This window comes from Sturnus vulgaris, chromosome 3 (assembly GCF_052056855.1).
Source record: "Sturnus vulgaris isolate bStuVul1 chromosome 3, bStuVul1.hap1, whole genome shotgun sequence".
NCBI lineage: Eukaryota > Metazoa > Chordata > Aves > Passeriformes > Sturnidae > Sturnus > Sturnus vulgaris.
The window spans coordinates 53977999-53989669 of record NC_142245.1 but is presented as its reverse complement, the minus strand read 5'-3'; positions in this window follow the sequence as shown (position 1 = coordinate 53989669).

Genomic DNA, 11671 nt, shown 5'->3' with positions numbered 1-11671 from the left:
GCCCTGCATATATGCACACTGACCCAGCTCTGAGTGTCTGTCCCATGAGCTCCAGAGGATGAGGGTGGCACAACCCCTATGTTGTGTAACACCTGCTCATTTCAAACTCATCTTTTAAAAGTGGGGAACATCTGTGGCATTATCTGTGCTCTGAGAGACACGGAGACACTCAGCAACTTTAAAAGAAGATCAAGGAAGCCTGATACTGAGGTCCCAAATTATGTTTAGAGAACAGTTCCAGAACAATCAAAACATTTTTTTTTTCATTAAAAGACTCCTACAGAAGAATTAAACTGGTAGTGCTCTATGGTAGATTTAGCTACAGTGTTTCTGGGACAAGATGTCCATAGGACAAGCATCCCTCATTTACCACTAGAACATCTCAATTCTGACCTGAAACACAAATTTGGTGCCACGTGTAGCAATGTGTTTGTGGTCTGTTTCAAATGCCAGCCAGCGAGGGAATGTGCTGGTTTTAGGCACACAAGTAAAAAGCACAGCTTTTAAAAGTTCAGCTTCATTTTCCTTTGCTGGGAAAGGAAATAATTATTCTATTTATTTTACTTCCAAGATGGCAATAGTAAATGTATTTCTCACCTCACTGAGAGGAAAAAAAAATCACGCCCAATATGGTTAAGGTGCACCCCCTTTTACAGAGCAATGTGACAACCTTGCAACTTGAATGCAATTTTTTTTTCTTTAGCTGCTGCCTTCTGGGTTTCTTCTCTTTAATGTGGTTTATTCTTGAGAGATGCCTCATGCATGAGCATCTTGGTTTGCTTCCTACAAAGCAGCAGAGCTCCTAAATAAAAGAAATGGGTAGGGCAGAAGTGAAGCTTATTTCCAACATGGCTTTAGAAGAGCTGATTTTTGCTGCCATGTGGAGGCAAATATTTAGCCATGGAGGAAGAACATCTGAAAATGAGCTACGCTTCAGGAGTAAGCAGATAAGTCCTTCCTAGAGGCCTGTGGTAATTAATTTCTTGGACCATGTGAGCTATGATTCCGCTGAGGCTGCTGCTTTTGTTTGTTTGCTTTTGCAGTGAACATGCTCCAGCTGAGATCACCTTTTCCAAAGCTCAGATGCACCTTCTGAAAAGCCAGGGCCTAGATGAGCATTTTGATATTTGTGTCCCGTGATCAAGGGGAGAAAAACTGGAGCACAGCAGATGTTCAGACCAGGAATGGGTGCAGCACTGCTCCTTTTTGACCCACTGTGTGACCCTTTTAGGGACTCTCCTTTGTTTTTTAGCTCTTGGATGCTATGACACAAATTTCTGTGTGTGCAGTGTTGCGTCCCATGGCCGAAAGCCCTGCGAAAGGGGAGCCACTAGGGACAACTCCTGTACAGCTTTCCCCCCACCCCTTCCCAGCTCCAGTGACAGCAACCTGTGTCCTCACACTCCTTCTCGGCCTCAGCTCCCTCACTGCCTCCATCCAGCCTCCACAGCTGTGTGCAGCTTTTGCTCTGACCACAGTGATGCTGCTGACAGGGGAGGAAACCTGGCTCTAGGTAGAGATGTGCAGAAAAAGGGTTGCATTACATATAAATCCTAGAACTTGTCTGGCTGTACAAGGACTCCAAAGCACAGAGAGGGGTTGTTGTTTCCAGGGTAGGTGGGACCTCAGTCGAGGTGCAGCCTGTTTCCTCCCTGGAACAGGGAGGGGAGCATGGCTCAGCTGGAGGCAGCGGGGCCAGCGCACCGCCCGAGCGGCCACACTGGGCACGCAGTGGGTGACTTAAGGACATACTTTCAGCCTTAATTCTGAGTTTCCTAGGTTTTGTCAGTTTCAGCCAGATTCCTAATGTTATTTTAATGCAGTTGTTTTGTGTGTGAATAATATGCTTTCTATGCCAAACCACAAGCCCTGGAACTAATATCTCATAAAAATGCCTAGAGTCCAAAGCTAATAGCTGTAATTCAGCTGATCGAGTGATGCCTAAAAAGTTACGGATTAACGCTATTCCCCAAGGGGAAGTAAAATTAAACTTGACTTCTGAGGGGCTGGGTGCTATTTTGCACAGTCTCAGCCTGGGCTGAGGGCTGAAGCTTGCTGCAGACCCTGGCCACCCCATGGCAGGGCTCAATGCCCTGTGGGCCGAGGTTGGGAATGGGGGGGAGGAAGGATTTTCATAATTTTTTCCCTTAAAAAACTCCCACCCTTCCAGCAGCACCCCACCCAGCGCTGGGTCACTACAGCTCATCCTTGCATAGTCCTGATGCTGTGGGCAGTGATTCAGACGACTCCAAAAAGGGGTGGGGGGCCGGTCCCTCACTCCCAGGCTGGGGTGGCTGGATGAGCAGCAGCTGAGGTGACATCAGGAGCTGTGCCTGCCAGGCACACTGGGCAGGAGCTGGTGCTGGACCCAGCAAGGGGACGAGTGTCCCTTCCCCTCCCAAAGGGTTTGCATGAGGCAAGAGTGACTTGGAGTGAGCAGAGAGGGGACATGGAGGGGCAAAGCTGTCCCTTCACGTTCTTTCCAGGCAGGGAAGTCGTGCCACAGGATGTCAGTGCAGCCTGTGGGAATGCCAAGCCTCCCGAAAGAAACGACTGTCTCCTCTCTAGAGCACACAGGAAGATCTCTTTCCCAGAATATCTTATTTAGGAAACTTGCATCACAGCAACAAAGCAGAATGCTTATTTGGGAATAAGAAAATGAGATGTGGCCCCAAGTCAGCGCTTTCCTGTAGCTCTGTAGCAGAAAGTTTGAGGAGGCACCAGAGGCAGCTGCTGGCTTGCAGTACCAAAGGCAGAGCTGGGTGGGCTGGAGGCCCAGCTGGTGTTTGCTGCCTGTGCTGTGTCCTCCAGTACTGGCTGTGGAGCTGTAAGGTATCAGGGATTTTCCTGTTACAGCACAAAGGGATCAGCTAGATTAGCTTCTGCAGAGGTGAGAAGGAAATGTGTCATGTTGACTGTTTATTTTGCTCTAATTGGATTCAGACCCTATTCCTGAATAAATCTTGGTTTACTCCAGCTCCTGTGGTTTTTCATGGCTGTGAATGCAGAAGAGCTGCTCCAGGGATGGGCAAGTGATTCTCAGCTTCAGTGGGGAAAGCAAAGGGATGACACGGTGGTCACTAGAGGCAGACAGCCTGCAAACAGCACGGCCGTTTGAGGAAGCTCTCATGGTCACGTCCCAGATGAGGCTTTGTGGTCATGGACAGCTTCTGGCAGCACGAGGTAAAAGCTGCTCTTGAGCAGGGAATTTTAAGCTTTGCAGTCTTTCAGACATGACATCTACAGCTGTTCCGGGTAAGCTGCAGCAGCACAACACTGTGACCTGGGGGCAGGGCAATCCTGCTCGTAAGAAAGCAGCGTATGCTGGTCCCCTTCAACAGGGAGAGCTGCGCTGTCAGCAAATCTTCTGCACTTCATCATCCTTCTCTAGGTGGTGTGGAACACTGTAGGAAAATTATCTTGGTCTGCTGTTTTTCTTGGCCTGCTCGCTCAGAAACACGGAAAGTACCTGCAGCAGGGGTGGCTTCTCAAGTTCGTCCCTTAAATCTCTGGAAACAAAATGAACTCAGACGGAAAAAAAAGAAGAAAGAGCATAGTTTAAGAATTCCAGGTCTGGGTAGCTGCAAGCTGCTAATCAAACTCTCTGTGTTAATCCCTCTAAACCAGCAAATACTTCTCGCTTCTGCGTCCCTTGCACTGTGGAAACTTCTTGACATCTCTGTATTGGCCAATGTGGTTTGAATCCCTGCCTCTGAGTCACATGGGTATCAAAATCCTCAGACCAGCTGGAGTAAGAAATGCTCTCTTGATGAGCACAGCAGAAACAAGACATAAAATAAATCATTAAGTCAATGACATTTTGGGGCTATCTAAATTATGCCTGCATATGCATTACAGAGTCAAGGCTTGATTTTGAAATTCTTCCACTTATTTCTTGTTCTTACAGGCGCAAATGAATGCCGCATCAGGAAGACACATTTCTCTAAGCATCTGCTCCTGCAGTTTCCAAAGATATCGTGTATTTGCAAATGTCTCTTCTTGTGCATGAACCTGTGACTTGTCTGAGAGTTTAATTGCCTTATTGGAATTTGACATTAAAATTATCTTTTATTGTTCTTTTGGTCACGTTTCTCTCTGTGACAGATTATTGTATTTTCTGTTGGCTCTGATGTTCTTTAATGGATCACTGAAGGATCAAATCCAGATGCTGGGTACTTTCTCTGTTTGAGGTGGATATTGGAGTACTTTGATACACAGATTGTCACAGTTTTCAATGGCACCTTTTACCTTGATCATTTGCTCTTGCAGAACTTATTTGTTTAGTACTTTTAGAGCCCATGGGAGGTGCTGAATAAACACTTCAAAGTACAAAAAAAACTTACTGGTCAACAGTGAGGTGGTAAAATTAAGTAAAATACCCAGCATCACACAGGTAAGCAGAGCAACTGTTTTTCTCTTCCTATGTTGTCCAGATTAATTTACAGCACATCAGATCAGGCTTTTACATTCTGCCTACCTGCAGTTTCCTACAGCAATATCCATCCTGATTAAAAAAAAAAATTAAAGAAGAAGAAAAAAATCCCAAGATAAAACCAGAAAGATCAACTAATTTGAAGGAACTTTTTTTTTTTTTTTTTTTTTTTTTTAGTATGGATAATACAGTCTAGTTTTGCTTATCTTTGTATTTGGAGTTTCTGAGCCATTTTAGAAAATTTAGTCTGAATCAGACATGTAGAATTTCTTGGTGAGGACTATTCCAATCTACAAAATGAAAATTAGGTTAAAGGAAAATAGCTGAAGACAGAGACTACTACCAGAAAATATGATACAACATGGACATTAGCAGACACTGTAATACAGGAATCTCTGCATCTACTGAAGTTTGCCACCTCTACAACAAAGCTGCTTTGCTTCCACAAAGCTGTGCTACACAGGGTTTTAGGGAAGGAGGCAAAACAGAGCATTATTTCTGAGGGAAATCACGGGTGCAGTAGGAGAGCTGTCGGTAAAGGCATTCCTTTCCCACCACAGTACCCACACAGCACAGTGGGAATGGCTCGATAGCAGAAGCAAGGACAGGATGGGCTTTAAGGGTCACCCAGTAAAAAAATTGGTGGGGGGCACCAGCAGGCTGCCAGTCCCTCTGTTGCTGTCCTGCCAGGGGGAAGCATGAGCGAGAGCAGGATACTCCTCTGCAGACTGAAAGTAAAGATAAAATAATTACTCAATCAAGATCTTTATAAAAACAGTAAGATGACTTTTGGAAATGCAGAAAGACCCATCCGTCTGTTGCCTTCTTAGCAAGATGAAAATTGAAGGACACTGTATAAGCTGAGGGAAAACCCCAACGCTCTTCAGCACAAAATTCAGTTAAATCTCTGCTCTCAGCAGCTTCCAAATCACATAAACATCAGGAATATCAGGGGGCTGGGGCACAGGGCCTTAAGAGGCCAGGGCACCAAACAATGTTGTCTGCTTCCAAGAGAAGCTATAAATAGTATTTAGCATCTTCAAGCAGGCAAGTTCATAAGTGAGCCTGCCTGACTGTGAACTGGCTTCTTCAGCAACTTAGTATTCAGGAGAGGGAAGAATTGCCATAGCAACATTCCCATCTTCTGACATGTATCATGCAGATCATGTAGTCAAGGCAGCGCAGCACCCTCTCACACATGTGCTCTGTGAACTTTTGTGTTCCTGACAATATTAAAGAGAGAACTGTGTCTCATGATTGACACAGTTGCCTGTGTGTCTTTATGATTCCTTAAAAAATATATGGAAATGCTTCCCTTCCCCCATCCTCCTCCTTTGAACTGTTTTCTCTTTTCCATCCCACTGAAATGATGAGAACAGCTCCTGCCCCAGATCTGTAGATATATGTTCCTGACAGTAGTCCTACGCTATGCAAATGTGTAAACTGCAAAATGTTGAGGGCTTAAAAAAATTAAGTATATCCAGCAGAATCTAAATTCTGAGTGCTGAAAGGAACTAGAAATCTTTCAGTATCTGCATAATTAATGCTCCATTAAGCAAAGCCTTGCATCTCTTTTCTTTAGGGTTTTTTATTTATTTATTTTTTGCTTTGAGTTAGCCCGAAATCTCCAGACACACACAACAACCATTCCTCTGGCACACATGTATGTATGTGCCACCCTGTGTGGGAGCTGAGCTCACAAGCAGAGCAGAATACTTGTTTGCAGGCAGGGCCTGGCTAACCCCTGGGATGGCTTTGGCTATGTGGACTTCCCACTGCAGGAAAAGCGCACTGGGCTAAACTGTGGGCCACTACAAACGGGATGCTGCAACACTGTGCAGTGACACCCATGTCTGTAACCCTGACAGTGTTACAGCAGTGACAGCCAGGTACTTGATTTTACAAGTGCTCTTGGTTTAATTGTATGATAGGTCCACCCAGTGGACCTCTTTCTAAGCTTACTGCCTAGTCAGTATTGTGGCTCCTTTCAAAATTTCTGTAATGCCAGAAAGAGTTGGAATATAATTATACCACATAAATATTATGTATTTATGTGTGTCTCTAACTACAGCTATCCCACCAGTGGTTCTGACATTAAAGGTACCACAAAATAGTGTCACGTGCCTACATACTTTCTCCTCAGACCTGGGATTTTACATGCTGTGCTGTCCTTGGCAAGATACCTATTGCACCATTTCTGCATACAGGTTGGCCTCAGTAACCCCCTTCTCCAAGGAATGGGCTCAAAATCCTGCATAACTCTAAGGCCTCGGCAGAAAGAGACCAAAACCCACTTTGACTGAGTGCTCTCTCTGGACTGTATGCACCTAGCTGTGGCCTACACCTGAGTGAGGTAATTTTTCCAACCAAGATGTTTCATCCTCTCTTGGCTGCCCTCTTACATAACTCCCCAGACCACCTAATAAGCATTCACTGCAAAACATTCCTGTTGGATGCCAAGGGGGCTCCTTTGTACAACTGTCAGCTGGAGGCAGCTTCTTCTATCTTTCCCCCACCCACATTCCTGTCCTTTTCACCACTGTTCTTCAATATTTAGGGCTACTGTAAAAAGCTTTGGTACCTTCCCTCGTACCAAAGGAACGAGGACCTCATCATACCCCAGGCAGAGTGAATGTAATTATGTTGTGATCAGTACTGCTTAGTGGTTCAGCTGGGATTGCATCTCCAATGAGCCATCTCCTGAGCTTCACCTGTGTTTGAAAGCCCCCTCTGCCTTGGTCTCCCTGAAAGCCTATCTGCCCATTCCAAGAAATGACAATTCAAGAAATTCCCTCTTCATAACTCATTCCACGGTAACTCTTGGCCAGAATACACACAGGTAGTTCAAGTCCTCCGTTATTGTAATTTTTGCTGGCTCACTAAGTATTGTGACTAATTGCCTCTTCCTACTCTATGACTAATAGCACTCCTGTTAAGCCACCTCTAAAGTGAATGGTTTCGCAGCTTAATACCAGTCACAGAAGAGGGGTGACCTCTCACTCTTTTATCCCATTACATCTGTCAGGTGTAAACTTCAGAACCAAACTGAGAACCATTATTATATAAGAACAATTTATTTTATTTTACATAGTAAATAAACTAAGACAATTATAAGCAGACAGGTAGCCAGGCACTGTTTGTCCTGCAGAAATGCAGGAACTGCAGAGTGCTGCAGCCACAGACTGTCCCTGTTGCTGTGGGCAGGATGGCCAGCAGCTGACCAGCATTATTGCCAGGAGAAAAGTAGCGGGACAAGGGGCTTTCAGTTTGGAGTTATGGTGGCATTACTGCCCCTGTCAAGAATGATGCCTTCCACAGTGCCTGATTTTTTTCCATGCTAAGTAAGTAATTGCCATTTAACATCCAACTGTCATCATCTGTTTCTGAAGAAGATCCTGTGTGTATACATATCTGTACGTGTATGTGTCCATGTGTGCGTTTAACTTCTATCTACACAATATACATACAGAGGGGGCTGTTTGCATAACAGAAAGCAAAGAGATATTCTGCCCTAGAATTGACTGCACTACAGCAATCTCTACATTTAGAATGCACACTGCAGAGATACTTCTCCAGCCTAACGGGAGATGTTTATTTTTTAATACACAAGCTATATATAAAATGCTGAACTTGAACACCATGGCTAGTTACAACATTAATAACACGAAAAAGATGCTATTTCATTTCTGTCTCATTTTACATAGCTCTAAAGAACAGCAGATACCTTCTCCAGTGGGCCACAAAGTCTGTGGCCTACCTTTCAAATTTCTATACTGGCATTTATTGTGATGAGGTTCAAATCCCTTTACAGCTGTGGTCTGAACAACAAAGGGGCACTTAAGAGAATAAGACTACAACTTGCTCTTCTGGGTTACATTAAAACCCATTGATTTCCATCTGTTACTTGAACAAAACAGAGTGCATTTTTGATAAAAATAAAACTGCTCATTTCGGAGAATATACACTAAATATATTTCATGTTTGTGGTCTGCAAATTGGGCAGTTCTGTTCTTCTTGGTTACTTAAATAATACAAGCAAGAGGAAGTAGCTATGCTCAAAATGCACTTTTTAATTCTAAACCCAAACCCCAGTCATTACATCATTAGAAGCACTACACAAAATGCCCCACCTGCCAGTCCACTTGTCCCCTCATTCAGCAAAGCCCCTGCAATCAGAAGCACCTGTGTGTGTGTGCTGTGAGCTCAGGATGCACCCAAGAACTTTTCTAAACAGATCTCAACAGCTACATCCTTTTACAGTTTAGTTTCATTCTCCCTTTGTTCTTGCTTTAAAAAGAGGAGACAGGGATCATTGCCACAGCCAAACCTCTAGCTGGTTTTTTCCCCTGTGACTCTGGCAGTAGTCAAACTCCCAGGTTTCTGTCCTTCCCAGCAACACCTGGGACCCCAGTTTAACCAGCTGGCCACAGCAGCAGGTGAAGCTCTGAAACACAGGAGCAGAGCACCTGGGGTACCCTAGTGGAGAGGATCTCCTCTACTAGGATGCACCAGGCTTTGATCAGGAGCTTTCTCATGCTGCTGCAGACAGAAGACACCTGTCACCAACGCTTGACCCTACCCACATGAAAACAGAGAGCATGAAAAGATAGGATTAGTTGCACTTCTCCAAGCCTGCATTCAGAGGTGACCTCACCTACACGTCTCCTACTGCTTGCCCCTTTACTCCCAGGACAGAAACACCAAACCTGCCTTGTTGATGCAAGCCTCAGTTGGAGGGTCTCTTTGGGACTACACATCAGCTCATGTTTTAGATGATGAAACTTTTCAGTGTTCAGTCTAATGGTGTCTGAGTCTTCAAAGGCTACAGAAGTCTGAATCACAGCAGACTGACCAATCCTTATGGAAAATAAAAGGCAAAGAATAAATTGTTGTTAGGATTTGAAGTAGTCTTTGAAAAGCAAATTCAACAGGAAAAATGAACTGTGAAGTGCCTGCTTTATACACTGCTACTACAAACTGCCCCCTGGAGCCTGCAGAATGGTGAGCCATTTGTCAGTCTACTCAGTGTCCAAGTGGCTTTGACGTGCACTGGTGGTGATTTTGCTAATATTACTCCCATGGGCAGAGAAGCAAAGACTAGGCAAAATTAGAGAAAATATTTGTCATTTTCCTTCAAAATAAAGCAATGGTTGCTACGCAAAGACAGCAAATTACAGTTTTATCCTACACAAGCCAAATCACAGACTGAAATAATTTAATGTTGAAATTGTGGCACAAGTTTGCAAATTATGGCAAAGCCTTTGTAACAGAGTGGTATGAGAACTATGGGGCAGCTATATGCAGGCAAAAAGTAAGGATGAGCTTTCTAAAGCCAAATAGGGGACATAACCACAATGAAATTCATGACAACATGGTGGCTAGACTTTCTAACCAGCCTTTGTTTCTAAGCCACTCTTTTTTGTTCTATTACTAAAAAAAGAGATTACTAAGTTTGAGAAGTTGGGTATCGAAGAGTGAGGTAATGTCAGCATTTAGGCCGTCTGTACAACCTTAATTTGGCCTCTTGTGAGCATGAATTACGATACTGCCTTTAATTAGATGATCACACAGTATTTTTTCCTGTGCCTCATTCGTAATATTTGATAGATGGTGCTCACTGAATGATGAAACTGTATTTTGTTTTTTTCTCCTGGTTCAAGGTGTGGTACCCTCCCTTATTTACTGCACACTGTCCTCTTTGACAACAAAACTAATGACTCCTTCACAGAGTTCTCTGTGTGGTTATCATTACAGCTACGACAGAACAAACACTACTAATTTCACTTAATTGCAGTCCTCGAGGGAAAAGCTAGAATTTTTTTGCATTTAGTTCATCCATCTAGAACCTATTCTCATTGCTTGGGTTGTCATCGAAGCTTTGCTTCCCTTACACTTCTATGCAGCTCTGGGGAGGTACTGACAATACATGCGAAGCAAAGTGGCTTCCCCATTCTGACCTGTGTCTTGGGTAGTCAAGGCATAGAGAGGATCAACAGATCAGGGATGGCAGGGAAAATCCCATTCAGCCACAAGATGGATTATTCCCAAAGTTGATAAACACTCTGGAGAATTATCTGTGCACTACAGGGAAATGAAAGTTTATTTTTTTTTCCTAAGATCTAGACAAAGACAAATAGATATTCCCCACAAATTCAGAAATGCTACAAACATAAATGTTGTCTTCAGACTGAGTTCCACAGCAAAAGTAGAGAAAAGTTTTCCATACTTTTTTTTTTCATTGACTTGCACTTGGAAATAAATGACTTTTTCTGACAAAAAGCTTTCCACCAAAAAAACCAGTTCCCCCAAGAGAAATACCTTTCAGGGGCAATTTCAGCGAAGATGGTTAAAATTTGGCAAGTTTACAAGTGACTTTTATTTTAGTCATCATTCATCCATCATTTTTCTTAAGAATGATGGATTGTGTAATCCTAAAGGGAATGAACACAGTCTAGAAGAGTGCTCTCTGGGTACACAGGCCCCCAAGTTATTTATATCAGGGTTCATACATCAGAGGCTGGATTTAATGCTCTAAAATGTTTTTGACTTTAAGTACGATGATTCAAAGCTCACAGGAGGTGGAGAACTTTCTGAGATGTGAGAAGACAAATTGAGTTCAAACCTTCTTGGAATACTATAAATTTTCTTAAACCAAATGGAACCCACCACATTTTGTGTCACATATATTGCCTTTGGCTAACATGGCCAACCTCAGGGGCTTAACTGAGATCTAAGCTTGGCATCTATTTTTCTGAGGTGCTGAATATTCACAAATTCACAGATATGAGGGATGACAACTTTAAGCATGCCTATGCTATACCTCTGAAAGAGAGCCTTCTTTCACTTGGACACCTACCTGTGGATTCATCTATGCAATTTTGATCTCTGACATTTCTGTTCTCTTTACAGTCTTACTACATTTCCTATATTGCATACAATGACATGGTATTAGAAGAAAAACCTATCTCGAGCAGGTGAAAAACTTGCCAAGAAGCAGGAATCTTTCCATCGATGTCAGTTTTTGAGATCTCAGACATTCAGTACTCAGTGGTGCCGTATACACAGCAGACATGATCAGAGTGTGTTCTAGCAGAATGGGTACAGCCGTGTGGCATTTTGGCACTTCTTATTTTTATTTAACACATTCTTCCCATCAGAATGAATTCTTGAATTCTGTGAAGGAAACAATACCTGTGAAATAAAATCTAAAAAAAAAAAAAAAAATGCCCTAGACTGAAC